Consider the following 19,676-nt stretch of genomic DNA (forward strand, 5'->3'; position numbering starts at 1 on the left):
CACACACACCGGTTAGTGCTGAACTAAGTAACTAATTGTCCACGTTTTGTTTATTTGAACAAACCTTTACTGATTGTAAATGTTGTAGTGAGTTTACTCTCCAACACACACACACACACCGGATAGTGCTGGACTAAGTAACTAATTGTCCACGTTTTGTTTATTTGAACAAACCGTTACTGATTGTAAATGTTGTAGTGAGTTTACTCTCCAACACACACACACACACCGGATAGTGCTGGACTAAGTAACTAATTGTCCACGTTTTGTTTATTTGAACAAACCTTTACTGATTGTAAATGTTGTAGTGGGTTTACTCTTCAACACACACACACACCGGATAGTGCTGGACTAAGTAACTAATTGTCCACGTTTTGTTTATTTGAACAAACCTTTACTGATTGTAAATGTTGTAGTGGGTTTACTCTCCAAAACACACACACACACCGGATAGTGCTGAACTAAGTAACTAATTGTCCACGTTTTGTTTATTTGAACAAACCTTTACTGATTGTACATGTTGTAGTGAGTTTACTCTCCAACACACACACACACACCGGATAGTGCTGAACTAAGTAACTAATTGTCCACGTTTTGTTCATTTGAACAAACCTTCACTGATTGTAAATGTTGTAGTGGGTTTACTCTACGACACACACACACCCATTAGTGCTGAAATAAGGAACTATTTGGCCACGTCTTGTTTATGTGACAACACCCGTACTAAATTGGGCTGTGCGTAGCGGCAGCAGTGGAGAGTTTTAACGACACGGAATTTATACACTTCGCGTGATCTAACCCCAAGGAAAAGCACAGAAACCTCCATCATCGTGGGTGAGGAGTTTTTTTAACGAAGCGCATTGAATGCACGGGGAACAGATTTAAGTGTTGGGCACGGACTCACGCCATTTCTGCTCGCGCATGCACGCAGGGTGCGTGTATGCGCGAGCGAAAGGTTGTTGTTATTTGACTTGCATCCCACTGGGATTTTTGCACACAGCGTTGGTGTACGGTGCTATTTCAGGAATATTTTGATGGGTTTTTTCCTGCATTTTTATGTTTGCACAGTCACACAAAGTCACTTTAAGATGTTTTTATTGTTCATGTTTTTTTTTTGTTGCGGTTGCACCCGATTCAAGAGCCGAATGGCTCACAGGGCTCTACCAAATAAATGAAACTGAAAACTGAAAACACTACCACCACTCCAACTCAACACAAAGTCATCATCATCACCACCGACATCACCAAAACTCAACACAAAGTCAACATCATCACCATCAACATCATCACCACCACTACAAACTCAACACAAAGTCAACATCATCACCATGAACATCACCACCACCACTCAACACAAAGTTAACATCATCACCATCAACATCACCACCACCACTCCACACAAAGTCAACATCATCACCATCAACATCACCACCACCACTTCACACAAAGTCAACATCATCACCATCAACATCACCACTACCACTCTACACAAAGTAAACATCATCACCATCAACATCACCACCGCCACTCCACACAAAATCAACATCATCACCATCAACATCACCACCACCACTCCACACAAAGTCAACATCACCATCAACATCACCACCACTCCAACTCAACACAAAGTCAACATCATCACCATCACCACCACCACTCCAACTCTACACGAAGTCAACATCATCACCATCAACATCACCACCACCACTCCACACAAAGTTAACATCATCACCATCAACATCACCACCACCACTCAACACAAAGTTAACATCATTACCATCAACATCACCACCACCACTCCACACAAAGTCAACATCATCACCATCAACATGTCCACCACCCCTCCAACTCTACACAAAGTCAACATCATCACCATCAACATCACCACCACCACTCTACAAAAAGTCAACATCATCAACATCACCACCACCACCTCAACTCTACACAAAGTCAACATCATCACCATCAACATCACCACTCCACACAAAGTCAACATCATCACCATCAACATCACCACCACCACTCCACACAAAGTCAACATTATCAACATCACCACCACCACTCCACACAAAGTCAACATTATCAACATCACCACCACCACCACTCCACACAAAGTCAACATCATCACCATCAACATCACCACCACTCCACACAAAGTCAACATCATCACCATCAACATCACCACTCCACACAAAGTCAACATCATCACCATCAACATCACCACCACCACTCTACACAAAGTCAACATCATCACCATCAACATCACCACCACCACTTCAACTCTACACAAAGTCAACATCATCACCATCAACATCACCACTCCACACAAAGTCAACATCATCACCATCAACATCACCACCACCACCACTCCATACAAAGTCAACATCATCACCATAAACATCACCACCACCACTCCACACAAAGTCAACATCATCACCATCAACATCACCACCACCACTCCAACTCTGCACAAAGTTAACATCACCACCACCACTCCACACAAAGTCAACATCACCACCACCACTCCACACAAAGTCAACATCATCACCATCAACATCAAACATCACCACCACCACTCCACACAAAGTCAACATCATCACCATCAACATCACCACCACCACTCCAACTCTACACAAAGTTAACATCACCACCACCACTCCACACAAAGTCAACATCACCACCACCACTCCACACAAAGTCAACATCATCACCATCAACATCACCACCACTCCACACAAAGTCAACATCATCACCATCAACATCACCACCACCACTCCACACAACGTAAAGAAGACCACCTCCCACCAATGCAATTAGCAGAACCGTTTTCTTTTTATTACTTTTTTGTCTCCAATTTCCAGAACGAAGCTCACGCCCGAAACCTCGCGACACACGCGACTCCTGAACCCGAGCGAGCAATGCCGACGCCTAACTTGCTGTAGTTGTCTGTGTGTGGATATTTTTGCCATTGTCCCCCCCTAGCACCCCCTCGATCTCCCCTCACCCCCCATTCCCGCCTGGTATGAAGGAGGTCGTGGGTTCGATCCCGACCCAGAACGCCTGCTGTATATTTTGAGTTTTCGTGTCTCTCTTCATCTCTCATCATCACAGTGGCTAGGAGATGTTAACTACTTCGCCTGGTATACAGGAGGTCGTGGGTTTGATCCTGACCCTAACACCTGCTGCTGCTCTATACTTTTAGTCTGCGTCTCTCTTCCCGCGGTGGTGATTGTGTGGGGTTTTTTTCCGGGTCTCCTAAGGATTTTTTCCCACCTCCACAATTCCAATTATTTCGGCCGAGGCAGTCTTAAAAAAAAAACAATGCAAGACATTATTACAACGATGATGATTATTATTATCATCATCGATGATGATTATTATCGTCATCATCGTAAAAAAAATGCGCCTGTTGCATTGATTCATCGCAAGCAATGACGACGCGTGGTGAATGCGAGACCTTGATGATGACGCTCTTTTCGGTTCTTTCGGTAAAGCCACGTAGTTAGAAATACAATGGAAACAAATCGCGACGTTTCGATGGCACCGCGAGCGACCTTCATCAGGTGGTAAAAGCGCAGCAAGGAAAACAACTGCTGAAGTGGGCGAGAGAGCTGCCGTGGCAAGAGGTTATATAGGCAAGAAGGGGGGAGGAGCAACGGGGGAGAGAGAGGGGGGAGGTGTGAGGTAGGGGTAGGGCCACTGCGTGAGCGCTAGGAGGAGTGAGGACGTGAGGTTGGGGGGAGGGGGGAAGTGGGCGGGGCTAGAAGTGAATGGCTGGGAAAGCTGAGGGTGCGGCGGGGGGGAAATTAACTCGGAAAAATAGACTCGTACCCAGCAGATATGATGGATACAACCATAAACAGTTAAGGGTTTCGAATTCTTGGTTCTTTCGGTAAAGTTACGTAGAAGGGAAACAATGAAATAATAAAAATATAAAACTATTTTATTGTTTCCCTTCTACGTGGTGGTGACTTTACCGAAAGAACGAAGAATATGAATCCCTGCAGTCACGAAAGCTTTAAATCAAAACGTTAAGGGTTTACCTGGTTAATAACATCCTTCCAATGATTGCTCAATTTGTATCCATCTTCCCGGTTGAAGTTATGCCTGTGTTTATATATGCGAATGGCTTCATGAACAAACCTTTGATAGTAGCCCAAAGGTTTTCAGAGTACCTTGGTCTCGGAAACACACAATATCACACGAGCCCAAAGCGTTATAACAATGGTCAGCCACGGCAGAGGTATTGGTTCTGCCGTGTTTCAGATCTGCCTTGTGTTCGCGAACACGGTCCGAGACATGTCGTTTCGTTTCCCCGATGTAACTGCTGCCGCAGGTACAACTCAGTTTGTAGGCTCCAGGGCATTGCATGTCAGGAATGACCTCCTTCACAGATGAGATCAGATCACGGATTTTTGTGTACTGTATTGAATTGGACCTGGATCCTGTGTTTGTTTAAGATTTTGGAAATCTTTTTGGTAACGCCGGCTATGTATGGTAACGTGATGGTTTTTATTCGGCCTCTCAGGGGGTTGTTTCTCCATGGTTGGCGAAACAGCTTTGCGATTAATGCGGTCCCAGTACCCGTTCATCTTGAGGGCCTGGTGTACGTGTTCCAGTTCACTGGCTAGGTGGTGTTGGTCGGAAATGCAGTGGGCCCTATGGTGTAGTGTCTTGATGAGGGAATTCTTCTGTGCCGGATGGTGGTGGGAATCAGATTTTTTTTATCTTGTTGTGGTTTTACCACCTGATGAATATTGCTTGTGTTGCAATCGAAACGTCGTGTTTTGTTTTATTTCTAGCTACTTGACTTTACCGAAAGAACCAAAGAGTATGGATTCCTGCAGTCACGAAAGCTTCAAATCAAGATTGATGATGATACTTTGATGTTATTGTTGTTTTCTGTTTTATTAAACAGAAACACACACACACACAGGTTATTGGTGAACTAAGTAACTAATTGCCACGTTTTATTTACGTGACACAACCCTTCCTGATTGTAAATGCCGTAGGGAATTTACTCTCCAACACGCACATGTTAGTACTGAACTAAGTAACGAATTGGCCACGTCGTGATTACGTGACAACCCCTTACTGATTGTAAATGTCATAGTGGGTTTACTCTCCAACACAGACACCGGATAGTGCTGGACTAAGTAACTAATTGTCCACGTTTTGTTTATTTGAACAAACCTTTACTGATTGTAAATGTTGTAGTGGGTTTACTCTCCAACACACACACCGGATAGTGCTGGACTAAGTAACTAATTGTCCACGTTTTGTTTATTTGAACAAACCTTCACTGATTGTAAATGTTGTAGTGGGTTTACTCTCCAAAACACAGAGACACACACCAGATAGTGCTGGTCTAAGTAACTAATTGTCCAGGTTTTGTTTATTTGAACAAACCTTCACTGATTGTAAATGTTGTAGTGGGTTTACTCTCCAAAACACACACACACACACACCGGATAGTGCTGGACCAAGTAACTAATTGTTCACGTTTTGTTTATTTGAACAAACCTTCACTGATTGTAAACGTTGTAGTGGGTTTACTCTCCAACATACACACACACCGGTTAGTGCTGAACTAAATAACTAATTGTCCACGTTTTGTTTATTTGAACAAACCTTCACTGATTGTAAACGTTGTAGTGGGTTTACTCTCCAACATACAAACACACACCGGTTAGTGCTGAACTAAGTAACTAATTGTCCACGTTTTGTTTATTTGAACAACCTTTACTGATTGTAAATGTTGTAGTGAGTTTACTCTCCAACACACACACACACCGGATAGTGCTGGACTAAGTAACTAATTGTCCACGTTTTGTTTATTTGAACAAACCGTTACTGATTGTAAATGTTGTAGTGAGTTTACTCTCCAACACACACACACACACACCGGATAGTGCTGGACTAAGTAACTAATTGTCCACGTTTTGTTTATTTGAACAAACCTTTACTGATTGTAAATGTTGTAGTGAGTTTACTCTCCAACACACACACACACACCGAATAGTGCTGGACTAAGTAACTAATTGTCCAGGTTTTGTTTATTTGAACAAACCTTCACTGATTGTAAATGTTGTAGTGGGTTTACTCTCCAAAACACACACACACACCGGATAGTGCTGGACTAAGTAACTAATTGTCCACGTTTTGTTTATTTGAACAAACCTTTACTGATTGTAAATGTTGTAGTGGGTTTACTCTCCAAAACACAGAGACACACACCGGATAGTGCTGGACTAAGTAACTAATTGTTCAGGTTTTGTTTATTTGAACAAACCTTCACTGATTGTAAATGTCATAGTGGGTTTACTCTCCAACACAGACACCGGATAGTGCTGGACTAAGTAACTAATTGTCCACGTTTTGTTTATTTGAACAAACCTTTACTGATTGTAAATGTTGTAGTGGGTTTACTCTCCAACACACACACCGGATAGTGCTGGACTAAGTAACTAATTGTCCACGTTTTGTTTATTTGAACAAACCTTCACTGATTGTAAATGTTGTAGTGGGTTTACTCTCCAAAACACAGAAACACACACCAGATAGTGCTGGACTAAGTAACTAATTGTCCAGGTTTTGTTTATTTGAACAAACCTTCACTGATTGTAAATGTTGTAGTGGGTTTACTCTCCAAAACACACACACACACACACACCGGATAGTGCTGGACCAAGTAACTAATTGTTCACGTTTTGTTTATTTGAACAAACCTTCACTGATTGTAAACGTTGTAGTGGGTTTACTCTCCAACATACACACACACACCGGTTAGTGCTGAACTAAGTAACTAATTGTCCACGTTTTGTTTATTTGAACAAACCTTCACTGATTGTAAACGTTGTAGTGGGTTTACTCTCCAACATACACACACACACCGGTTAGTGCTGAACTAAGTAACTAATTGTCCACGTTTTGTTTATTTGAACAAACCTTTACTGATTGTAAATGTTGTAGTGATTTTACTCTCCAACACGCACACACCGGATAGTGCTGGACTAAGTAACTAATTGTCCACGTTTTGTTTATTTGAACAAACCGTTACTGATTGTAAATGTTGTAGTGAGTTTACTCTCCAACACACACACACACACCGGATAGTGCTGGACTAAGTAACTAATTGTCCACGTTTTGTTTATTTGAACAAACCTTTACTGATTGTAAATGTTGTAGTGAGTTTACTCTCCAACACACACACACACCGGATAGTGCTGGACTAAGTAACTAATTGTCCAGGTTTTGTTTATTTGAACAAACCTTCACTGATTGTAAATGTTGTAGTGGGTTTACTCTCCAAAACACACACACCGGATAGTGCTGGACTAAGTAACTAATTGTCCACGTTTTGTTTATTTGAACAAACCTTTACTGATTGTAAATGTTGTAGTGGGTTTACTCTCCAAAACACAGAGACACACACCGGATAGTGCTGGACTAAGTAACTAATTGTCCAGGTTTTGTTTATTTGAACAAACCTTCACTGATTGTAAATGTTGTAGTGAGTTTACTCTCCAACACACACACACACACCGAATAGTGCTGGACTAAGTAACTAATTGTCCAGGTTTTGTTTATTTGAACAAACCTTCACTGATTGTAAATGTTGTAGTGGGTTTACTCTCCAAAACACACACACACACCGGATAGTGCTGGACTAAGTAACTAATTGTCCACGTTTTGTTTATTTGAACAAACCTTTACTGATTGTAAATGTTGTAGTGGGTTTACTCTCCAAAACACAGAGACACACACCGGATAGTGCTGGACTAAGTAACTAATTGTTCAGGTTTTGTTTATTTGAACAAACCTTCACTGATTGTAAATGTCATAGTGGGTTTACTCTCCAACACAGACACCGGATAGTGCTGGACTAAGTAACTAATTGTCCACGTTTTGTTTATTTGAACAAACCTTTACTGATTGTAAATGTTGTAGTGGGTTTACTCTCCAACACACACACCGGATAGTGCTGGACTAAGTAACTAATTGTCCACGTTTTGTTTATTTGAACAAACCTTCACTGATTGTAAATGTTGTAGTGGGTTTACTCTCCAAAACACAGAAACACACACCAGATAGTGCTGGACTAAGTAACTAATTGTCCAGGTTTTGTTTATTTGAACAAACCTTCACTGATTGTAAATGTTGTAGTGGGTTTACTCTCCAAAACACACACACACACACACACCGGATAGTGCTGGACCAAGTAACTAATTGTTCACGTTTTGTTTATTTGAACAAACCTTCACTGATTGTAAACGTTGTAGTGGGTTTACTCTCCAACATACACACACACACCGGTTAGTGCTGAACTAAGTAACTAATTGTCCACGTTTTGTTTATTTGAACAAACCTTCACTGATTGTAAACGTTGTAGTGGGTTTACTCTCCAACATACACACACACACCGGTTAGTGCTGAACTAAGTAACTAATTGTCCACGTTTTGTTTATTTGAACAAACCTTTACTGATTGTAAATGTTGTAGTGATTTTACTCTCCAACACGCACACACCGGATAGTGCTGGACTAAGTAACTAATTGTCCACGTTTTGTTTATTTGAACAAACCGTTACTGATTGTAAATGTTGTAGTGAGTTTACTCTCCAACACACACACACACACCGGATAGTGCTGGACTAAGTAACTAATTGTCCACGTTTTGTTTATTTGAACAAACCTTTACTGATTGTAAATGTTGTAGTGAGTTTACTCTCCAACACACACACACACCGGATAGTGCTGGACTAAGTAACTAATTGTCCAGGTTTTGTTTATTTGAACAAACCTTCACTGATTGTAAATGTTGTAGTGGGTTTACTCTCCAAAACACACACACCGGATAGTGCTGGACTAAGTAACTAATTGTCCACGTTTTGTTTATTTGAACAAACCTTTACTGATTGTAAATGTTGTAGTGGGTTTACTCTCCAAAACACAGAGACACACACCGGATAGTGCTGGACTAAGTAACTAATTGTCCAGGTTTTGTTTATTTGAACAAACCTTCACTGATTGTAAATGTTGTAGTGGGTTTACTCTCCAAAACACACACACACACACACCGGATAGTGCTGGAGTAAGTAACTAATTGTTCACGTTTTGTTTATTTGAACAAACCTTCACTAATTGTAAACGTTGTAGTGGGTTTACTCTCCAACATACACACACACACCGGTTAGTGCTGAACTAAGTAACTAATTGTCCACGTTTTGTTTATTTGAACAAACCTTCACTGATTGTAAATGTTGTAGTGGGTTTACTCTCCAACATACACACACACACTGGTTAGTGCTGAACTAAGTAACTAATTGTCCACGTTTTGTTTATTTGAACAAACCTTCACTGATTGTAAATGTTGTAGTGGGTTTACTCTCCAACATACACACACACACTGGTTAGTGCTGAACTAAGTAACTAATTGTCCACGTTTTGTTTATTTGAACAAACCTTTACTGATTGTAAATGTTGTAGTGAGTTTACTCTCCAACACACACACACACACCGGATAGTGCTGGAGTAAGTAACTAATTGTTCACGTTTTGTTTATTTGAACAAACCTTCACTAATTGTAAACGTTGTAGTGGGTTTACTCTCCAACATACACACACACACCGGTTAGTGCTGAACTAAGTAACTAATTGTCCACGTTTTGTTTATTTGAACAAACCTTCACTGATTGTAAATGTTGTAGTGGGTTTACTCTCCAACATACACACACACACTGGTTAGTGCTGAACTAAGTAACTAATTGTCCACGTTTTGTTTATTTGAACACACCTTTACTGATTGTAAATGTTGTAGTGAGTTTACTCTCCAACACACACACACACACACCGGATAGTGCTGGACTAAGTAACTAATTGTCCACGTTTTGTTTATTTGAACAAACCGTTACTGATTGTAAATGTTGTAGTGAGTTTACTCTCCAACACACACACACACACACCGGATAGTGCTGGACTAAGTAACTAATTGTCCACGTTTTGTTTATTTGAACAACCCTTTACTGATTGTAAATGTTGTAGTGAGTTTACTCTCCAACACACACACACACACCGGATAGTGCGTGACTAAGTAACTAATTGTCCAGGTTTTGTTTATTTGAACAAACCTTCACTGATTGTAAATGTTGTAGTGGGTTTACTCTCCAAAACACACACACACACCGGATAGTGCTGGACTAAGTAACTAATTGTCCACGTTTTGTTTATTTGAACAAACCTTTACTGATTGTAAATGTTGTAGTGGGTTTACTCTTCAACACACACACACACCGGATAGTGCTGGACTAAGTAACTAATTGTCCACGTTTTGTTTATTTGAACAAACCTTTACTGATTGTAAATGTTGTAGTGGGTTTACTCTCCAAAACACACACACACACACCGGATAGTGCTGAACTAAGTAACTAATTGTCCACGTTTTGTTTATTTGAACAAACCTTTACTGATTGTACATGTTGTAGTGAGTTTACTCTCCAACACACACACACACCGGATAGTGCTGAACTAAGTAACTAATTGTCCACGTTTTGTTCATTTGAACAAACCTTCACTGATTGTAAATGTTGTAGTGGGTTTACTCTACGACACACACACACCCATTAGTGCTGAAATAAGGAACTATTTGGCCACGTCTTGTTTATGTGACAACACCCGTACTAAATTGGGCTGTGCGTAGCGGCAGCAGTGGAGAGTTTTAACGACACGGAATTTATACACTTCGCGTGATCTAACCCCAAGGAAAAGCACAGAAACCTCCATCATCGTGGGTGAGGAGTTTTTTTAACGAAGCGCATTGAATGCACGAGGAACAGATTTAAGTGTTGGGCACGGACTCACGCCATTTCTGCACGCAGGGTGCGTGTATGCGAGAGCGAAAGGTTGTTGTTATTTGACTTGCATCCCACTGGGATTTTTGCACACAGCGTTGGTGTACGGTGCTATTTCAGGAATATTTTGATGGGTTTTTTCCTGCATTTTTATGTTTGCACAGTCACACAAAGTCACTTTAAGATGTTTTTATTGTTCATGTCTTTTTTTTGTTGCGGTTGCACCCGATTCAAGAGCCGAATGGCTCACAGGGCTCTACCAAATAAATGAAACTGAAAACTGAAAACACTACCACCACTCCAACTCAACACAAAGTCATCATCATCACCACCGACATCACCAAAACTCAACACAAAGTCAACATCATCACCATCAACATCATCACCACCACTACAAACTCAACACAAAGTCAACATCATCACCATGAACATCACCACCACCACTCAACACAAAGTTAACATCATCACCATCAACATCACCACCACCACCACTCCACACAAAGTCAACATCATCACCATCAACATCACCACCACCACTTCACACAAAGTCAACATCATCACCATCAACATCACCACTACCACTCTACACAAAGTAAACATCATCACCATCAACATCACCACCGCCACTCCACACAAAATCAACATCATCACCATCAACATCACCACCACCACTCAACAAAAAGTCAACATCATCACCATCAACATCACCACCACCACTCCACACAAAGTCAACATCACCATCAACATCACCACCACTCCAACTCAACACAAAGTCAACATCATCACCATCACCACCACCACTCCAACTCTACACGAAGTCAACATCATCACCATCAACATCACCACCACCACTCCACACAAAGTCAACATTATCAACATCACCACCACTCCAACTCAACACAAAGTCAACATCATCACCAACAACATCACCACCACCTTTCCAGCTCTACACGAAGTCAACATTATCACCATCAACATCACCACCACCACTCCACACAAAGTCAACATCATCACCATCAACATTACCACCACCACTTCACACAAAGTTAACATAATCACCATCAACATTACCACCACCACTCCAACTCTACACAAAGTCAACATCATCACCATCAACATCACCACCACTCCAACTCAACACGAAGTCAACATCATCACCATCAACATCACCACCACCACTCTACACAAAGTAAAGATCATCACCATCAACATCACCACCGCCACTCCACACAAAATCAACATCATCACCATCAACATCACCACCACCACTCAACAAAAAGTCAACATCATCACCATCAACATCACCACCACCACCACTCCACACAAAGTCAACATCATCACCATAAACATCACCACCACTCCAACTCAACAAAAAGTCAACATCATCACCATCACCACCACCACTCCAACTCTACGCTAAGTCAACATCATCACCATCAACATCACCACCACCACTCCACACAAAGTCAACATTATCACCAACAACATCACCACCACCACTTCACACAAAGTTAACATCATCACCATCAACATCACCACCACCACTCCAACTCTACACAAAGTCAATATCATCACCATCAACATTACCACCACCACTCCACACAAAGTTAACATCATCACCATCAACATCACCACCACTCCAACTCTACATAAAGTCAACATCATCACCATCAACATCACCACCACCGCTCTAACTCTACACAAAGTCAACATCATCACCATCAACATCACCACCACCACTCAACACAAAGTCAACATCATCACCATCAACATCACCACCACCACTCAACACAAAGTCAACATCATCACCAACAACATCACCACCACCTTTCCAACTCTACACGAAGTCAACATCATCACCATCAACATCACCACCACCACCACCACTCCACACAAAGTCAACATCATCACCATAAACATCACCACCACCACCACTCCACACAAAGTAAACATCATCACCATCAACATCACCACCACAACTCCACACAAAGTCAACATCATGACCATCAACATCACCACCACTCTACACAAAGTCAACATCATCACCATCAAGATCAACATCACCATCACCACCACTCCACACAAAGTCAACATCATCACCATCAACATCACCACCACCACTCCACACAAAGTCAACATCATCACCAACAACATCACCACCACCTTTCCAACTCTACACGAAGTCAACATCATCACCATCAACATCACCACCACCACCACTCCACACAAAGTCAACATCATCACCATAAACATCACCACCACAACCACTCCACACAAAGTCAACATCATCACCATCAACATCACCACCACCGCTCTAACTCTACACAAAGTCAACATCATCACCATCAACATCACCACCACCACTCAACACAAAGTCAACATCATCACCATCAACATCACCACCACCACTCAACACAAAGTCAACATCATCACCAACAACATCACCACCACCTTTCCAACTCTACACGAAGTCAACATCATCACCATCAACATCACCACCACCACCACCACTCCACACAAAGTCAACATCATCACCATAAACATCACCACCACCACCACTCCACACAAAGTAAACATCATCACCATCAACATCACCACCACAACTCCACACAAAGTCAACATCATGACCATCAACATCACCACCACTCTACACAAAGTCAACATCATCACCATCAAGATCAACATCACCATCACCACCACTCCACACAAAGTCAACATCATCACCATCAACATCACCACCACCACTCCACACAAAGTCAACATCATCACCAACAACATCACCACCACCTTTCCAACTCTACACGAAGTCAACATCATCACCATCAACATCACCACCACCACCACTCCACACAAAGTCAACATCATCACCATAAACATCACCACCACCACCACTCCACACAAAGTCAACATCATCACCATCAACATCACCACCACAACTCCACACAATGTCAACATCATCACCATCAACATCACCACCACTCCACACAAAGTCAACATCATCACCATCAACATCACCACCACCACTCCACACAAAGTCAACATCATCACCATCAAGATCAACATCACCATCACCACCACTCCACACAAATTCAACATCATCACCATCAACATCACCACCACCACTCCACACAACGTAAAGAAGACCACCTCCCACCAATGCAATTAGCAGAACCGTTTTCTTTTTATTACTTTTTTGTCTCCAATTTCCAGAACGAAGCTCGCGCCCGAAACCTCGCGACACACGCGACTCCTGAACCCGAGCGAGCAATGCCGATGCCTAACTTGCTGTAGTTGTCTGTGTGTGGATATTTTTGCCATTGTCCCCCCCTAGCACCCCCTCGATCTCCCCTCACCCCCCATTCCTGCCTGGTATGAAGGAGGCCGTGGGTTCGATCCCGACCCAGAACGCCTGCTGTATATTTGGAGTTTGCGTGTCTCTCTCCATCTCTCTTCATCACGGTGGCTAGGAGATGTTAACTACCTCGCCTGCTATGCAGGAGGTCGTTGGTTTGATCCTGACCCTAACACCTGCTGCTGCTATATATTTGGAGTCTGCGTCTCCCTTTCATCATCATTATCACAGTGGCTAGGATATGTTAACTACTTTGCCTGGTACACATGAGGTCGTGGGTTTGATCCTGACCCTAACACCTGCTGCTGTATATTTGGAGTCTTCGTCGCCCTGTCATCATCATCACGGTGGCTAGGAGATGTTAACTACCTCGCCTGGTACGCAAGAGGTCGTGGGTTCGATCCTAACCCTAACACCTGCAGCTGCTGTATATTTGGAGTCTTCGTCGCCCTTTCATCCTCATCACGATGGCTAGGAGATGTTAACTACCTCGCCTGGTACGCAGGAGGTCATGGGTTTGATCCTGACCCTAACACCTGCTGCTGCTGTATATTTGGAGTCTGCGTCTCCCTCTCATTATCATCACACAGTGGCTAGGAGATGTTAACTACCTCGCCTGGTACGCAGGAGGTCGTGGGTTCGATCCTGACCCTAACACCTGCTGCTGCTGTATATTTTTAGTCTGCGTCTCTCTCCCCACAGTGGTGATTGTGTGGGGTTTTTTTCCGGGTCTCCTAAGGATTTTTTCCCACCTCCACAATTCCAATTATTTCGGCCGAGGCAGTCTTAAAAAAAAAACAATGCAAGACATTATTACGACGATGATGATTATTATTATCATCATCGATGATGATTATTATCGTCATCATCGTAAAAAAAATGCGCCTGTTGCATTGATTCATCGCAAGCAATGACGACGCGTGGTGAATGCGAGACCTTGATGATGACGCTCTTTTCGGTTCTTTCGGTAAAGCCACGTAGTTAGAAATACAATGGAAACAAATCGCGACGTTTCGATGGCACCGCGAGCGACCTTCATCAGGTGGTAAAAGTGCAGCAAGGAAAACAACTGCTGAAGTGGGCGAGAGAGCTGCCGTGGCAAGAGGTTATATAGGCAAGAAGGGGGGAGGAGCAACGGGGGAGAGAGAGGGGGGAGGTGTGGGGTAGGGGGAGGGGTAGGGCCACTGCGTGAGCGCTAGGAGGAGTGAGGACGTGAGGCTGGGGGGGGGGGGGCGGAGGAGTGGGCGGGGCTGGAAGTGAATGGCTGGGAAAGCTGAGGATGCGGCGGGGGGGAAATTAACTCGGAAAAATAGACAAGTACCCGGCAGATATGATGGATATAACCATAAAGAGTTAAGGGTTTCGTATTCTTGGTTCTTTCGGTAAAGTCACGTAGAAGGGAAACAATGAAATATTAAAAATATAAAACTATTTTATTGTTTCCCTTCTACGTGGTGGTCACTTTACCGAAAGAACCAAGAATATGAATCCCTGCAGTCACGAAAGCTTTAAATAAAAAAAAGTTAAGGGTTTACCTGGTTAATACCATCCTTCCAATGATTGCTCAATTTGTATCCATCTTCCCGGTTGAAGTTATGCCTGTGTTTATATATGCGAATGGCTTCATGAACAAACCTTTGAAAGTAGCCCAAAGGTTTTCAGAGTACCTTGGTCTCGGAAAAAAACAATATCATGCGAGCCCAAAGCATTATAACAATGGTCAGCCACGACAGAGGTATTGGTTCTGCCGTGTTTCAGATCTGCCTTGTGTTCGCGAACACGGTCCGAGACATGTCGTTTCGTTTCCCCGATGTAACTGCTGCCGCAGGTACAACTCAGTTTGTAGGCTCCAGGGTATTGCATGTCAGGAATGACCTCCTTCACAGATGGGATTAGATCACGGATTTTTGTGTACTCTATTGAATCGGACCTGGATCTTGTGTTTGTTTAAGATTTTGGAAATCTTTTTGGTAACGCCAGCTATGTATGGTAACGTGATGGTTTTTATTCAGCCTCTCAGGGGGTTGTTTCTCCATGGTTGGCGAAACAGCTTTGCGATTAATGCAGTCCGAGTACCCATTCATCTTGAGGGCCTGGTGTACGTGTTCCAGTTCACTGGCTAGGTGGTGTTGGTCGGAAATGCAGTGGGCCCTATTGTGTAGTGTTTTGATGAGGGAATTCTTCTGTGCCGGATGGTGGTGGGAATCAGTTTTTTTTTAATCTTGTTGTGGTTTTACCACCTGATGAAGATTGCTTGTGTTGCAATCGAAACGTCGTGTTTTGTTTTATTTTATTTCTAGCTACTTGACTTTACCGAAAGAACCAAAGAGTATGGATTCCTGCAGTCACGAAAGCTTCAAATCAAGATTGATGATGATACTTTGATGTTATTGTTGTTTTCTGTTTCATTAAACAGAAACACACACAGGTTATTGGTGAACTAAGTAACTAATTGCCACGTTTTATTTACGTGACACAACCCTTCCTGATTGTAAATGCCGTAGGGAATTTACTCTCCAACACGCACATGTTACTACTGAACTAAGTAACGAATTGGCCACGTCGTGTTTACGTGACAACCCCTTACTGATTGTAAATGTCATAATGAGTTTACTCTCCAACACACACACACACACTGGATAGTGCTGAACTAAGTAACTAATTGTCCACGTTTTGTTTATTTGAACAAACCTTTACTGATTGTAAATGTTGTAGTGGGTTTACTCTCCAACATACACACACACACACCGGATAGTGCTGAACTAAGTAACTAATTGTCCACGTTTTGTTTATTTGAACAAACCTTTACTGATTGTAAATGTTGCAGTGGGTTTACTCTCCAACACACACACCGGATAGTGCTGGACTAAGTAACTAATTGTCCAGGTTTTGTTTATTTGAACAAACCTTCACTGATTGTAAATGTTGTAGTGGGTTTACTCTCCAACACACACACACACCGGATAGTGCTGGACTAAGTAACTAATTGTCCAGGTTTTGTTTATTTGAACAAACCTTCACTGATTGTAAATGTTGTAGTGGGTTTACTCTCCAACATACACACACACACACCGGATAGTGCTGGACTAAGTAACTAATTGTTCACGTTTTGTTTATTTGAACAAACCTTCACTGATTGTAAATGTTGTAGTGGGTTTACTCTCCAACATACACACACACACACACCGGATAGTGCTGGACTAAGTAACTAATTGTCCACGTTTTGTTTATTTGAACAAACCTTTACTGATTGTAAAAGTTGTAGTGGGTTTACTCTCCAACACACACACACCGGATAGTGCTGGACTAAGTAACGAATTGTCCACGTTTTGTTCATTTGAACAAACCTTCACTGATTGTAAATGTTGTAGTGGGTTTACTCTACGACACACGCACACCCATTAGTGCTGAAATAAGGAACTAATTGGCCACGTTTTGTTTATGTGACAACACCCGTACTAAATTGGGCTGTGCGTAGGGGCAGCAGTGGTGAGTTTTAACGACACGGAATTTATACACTTCGCGTGATCTAACCCCAAGGAAAAGCACAGAAACCTCCATCATCGTGGGTGAGGAGTTTTATTTAACGAAGCGCATTGAATGCACGGGGAACAGATTTAAGTGTTGGGCACGGACTCACGCCATTTCTGCTCACGCATGCACGCGGGGTGCGTGTATGCGCGAGCGAAAGGTTGTTGTTGACTTGCATCCCGCTGGGATTTTTGCACCCAGCGTTGGTGTACGGTGCTATTGCAGGAATATTTTGATGTTTTTTTTTTCCTGGATTTTTATGTTTGCACAGTCACACAAAGTCACTTTAAGATGTTTTTATTGTTCATGTTTTTTTGTTTGTTGCGGTTGCACCCGATTCAAGAGCCGAATGGCTCACAGGGCTATACCAAATAAATGAAACTATGAACTATGATGCGAACGGGCGGGCATGCGAACGGGCGGGCATGCGAACGAACGAACGAACGGGCGCGCGTTATTGTACGTCGCCCATCGTGTTGTTGAAAAATCTCCGGAGCTTCCACGCCCTGGCGAAGACCCCCCACTCCGCCTGGCCCCCGCAACGGGAGCCCGACTCATAGATGCCCACCACGTACCACTTGCCGTCCTCTTGCTTGCACATCAGAGCAGCGGAGGCGTTCGACTTCGGAGGGGAGAGAAATGCCAACGACAAAAAAAACACACGTGGGTATATATGCGAGTGTGTGTGTGAGTGTTTGTGGGGAGCGGTGGTGTAGCGGTCGGGGCTACGCTGCACTACGAACCCGGCGACCCGGGTTCTATCTCAGCTCACGGCCAACAGCACCAGTGACGATTATCTGAACCGGTCCCGGGCCTCCCCTTGGTCGACTCAGCCTCAAATGAGTACCCAGGTGCGGTGTAGGAATATCACCACTGGGGAGACAAAGGCGGTCGGGCGTGGTGCTGGCAACCCACCCCCTCGTGTGCTGTTCCGGCCTTCATAGGTGCTCGCTAACAGCACTTGTGTGAGTGTATGAGTGAGTGTGTATGAGTGAGTGTGTGTATGATAGTGCTGTGGGGGGAGGTCCAATTTCGATTGGCTCCTCCCCTCATGGCATCTGTGTCCACCACAGGGGCTAAACGGGGGCTCTGGACGGGTGCGAGGGGCTGGTAACCCCTCCACCGTCAATTAATTACCACTAAACCGCGAATTAAGTGTATATCTAATAAGCTTGTGCCGGAGGCCCCAGAGGGCCAGGCGTCTATGACATCTCCTGGCCAAACCCCAATTGGCGGAGCCAGGAGATTGAATATCTACCCTCGGGGCTCCTCCAGAAACAAGGAAAAACCACTATGGGTGGCGACATGGAATGTTCGAACGCTCACTGCGGAGGAGAGGCTGCCACTCCTCTGTCGGGAGCTGGACCGGTACCGCCTGGATCTATGTGGCAGTCAGGAGGTCCGGTGGACCGGTTCTGGCTCCTGCCACCATGAGGGGTGGACAGTCCTCTACTCGGGGCAGCAGACTGCCAAACAACAGGGTGTGGCTCTTCTTTTGAATAAAATAATGAAGGGGGCGTGGGAGCGTGGCGGTGAGGTGTGGGAAGTTGTAAGCCCCAGGCTACATTGGGTTCGCCTTCCCATCAACCGCAGGCGAGGAATGGTGGTCGTGGTCACATATGCCCCCACCGAAGATGAACATCCGTGCAGGGATACAGGCAAAGCCGATGAGTCAGATGCCTTCTATGACCTCCTGTCACAGGTGCTGGCTAAAGTGGCCGCTCGGGATAGAGTCATCATGTTGGGTGACTTCAATGCCCGAGTTGGTCATGGTGCTGGCACCTGGTCTGGAGTGATTGGAGGGCATGGGCCAGATCAGCTCAATAACAATGGTAGGAGGCTGCTAGATTTTTGTGCAGCCCATGGGCTTGTAATTACCAACTCGCTGTTCCGGCATCGGCGCATCCACACAACATCATGGATGCATGACAGGTCTAAGCAGGAA

The sequence above is a fragment of the Petromyzon marinus genome, unplaced genomic scaffold (genome assembly GCF_048934315.1).
Source record: "Petromyzon marinus isolate PM22_M1 ecotype Great Lakes invasive population unplaced genomic scaffold, UKy_Petmar_22M1.pri1.0 PM_Scaffold_39, whole genome shotgun sequence".
In the NCBI taxonomy this organism is placed as follows: domain Eukaryota; kingdom Metazoa; phylum Chordata; class Hyperoartia; order Petromyzontiformes; family Petromyzontidae; genus Petromyzon; species Petromyzon marinus.